This window comes from Myotis brandtii, unplaced genomic scaffold (genome assembly GCF_000412655.1).
Source record: "Myotis brandtii unplaced genomic scaffold, ASM41265v1 scaffold92, whole genome shotgun sequence".
Classification (NCBI taxonomy): domain Eukaryota; kingdom Metazoa; phylum Chordata; class Mammalia; order Chiroptera; family Vespertilionidae; genus Myotis; species Myotis brandtii.
In genome coordinates, this window is record NW_005371791.1 from 2,329,661 (window position 1) to 2,330,948 (window position 1,288).

A 1,288-nucleotide genomic window follows, 5' to 3' on the forward strand; every position below is an offset into this window, starting at 1 on the left:
TTCAGTCTAGTCTCCCTGGAGGGTGGACACATACTTGTCCTACTTTTACCCTCCCATGCAAGGCAAACCTGGCTCAGGGCCCAGCACCTACTACATAAAGACAGGCCAGAGGCCCATCTGGCCTTGGGGCCGTGATGGGTGCACTCTTCAGCACACTTGGACAAGCCTCTTCACAGATTCTCCCCACGAAGGGTTGTTGGTCTCAATTTTGGGGAAATTTGAAAAAAGCCTCTTTTCAACTGAAAAGTAAAGTCCAAACCTTATTTTCCAGGCCAGGCTTACAGCTAGCATATTTGGATTCCTATCTGACTTTTGAGTATATGGGTCAATTGTGTCAGTCTCAGAGGGTTAAGGGGATGAGGTGTGTTTAATGATTTTCTTTGCGAGATGCAAACCTTCAAACTTCTTTATCCCATGGCGAATTTACTGGGAATGTTTGAGAAATATGCCCAAGGGCTAATTTGTATAAACAAAAACAAGTCTTGGAGAGATCAAGGCTTTGATCTTAGCAGAAGTAGGAGGTATGGGTCCTTATTAAAACACACTGTTCATTGGTCTTTTATTTTAAATGCAAAATTTCAATTTTATTAGGTTGTTCATTGAACACATGCATGTAATCAAAAGTGTGGTGCAGTCATATGAGACTTGTTGAGATGCATTGCAGCCCAATGCCCCTCTATCCTTCTTCTCTCCAGTAGAAACCATTTTTCAACTCATATCACCAGTTCTTTTCGTATTTACCTCCAAATAACTAAAGAACACATTTGCTTTGTTACTTCTAGATTTTGAAGTTGTAAACAATACTTGTTTACTTAGGCTTTATTTTTTGACTTCCCATTTTGGAAAATAAGGGTTTAGGTTGCTTTCAAACTCCATCTTCCATCACACAAACAACCTTCCCATGTCCCATTCTCCTAATACACAATCATGTGTTGCATAACGATGTTTCAGTCAACAATGGATTGCTTATCTGGTCCCATCCTATATAATAAAAGCTTAATATGCTAAGTGTCCGGTTGACCAGTCCACCATTCAACCAATCAAAGCGTAATATGCTAATGATATGCTAAGGCTGCTCAACTGCTTGCTATAACATGCACTGACCACTAGGGGCAGACAGTTGATCAGTTGCCATGATGTGCACTGACCACTAGGGGACAGATGCTCCAACTGGTAGGTTAGTTTGCTGCTGGGGGCCGGCTGATCGGGATTGAGCTAGATGGGTCAGACACGCCCTGGAGCCCGCCCATGGTCCCTCCCTGGCTGGCCAACCTCTTGCATCCCTCCC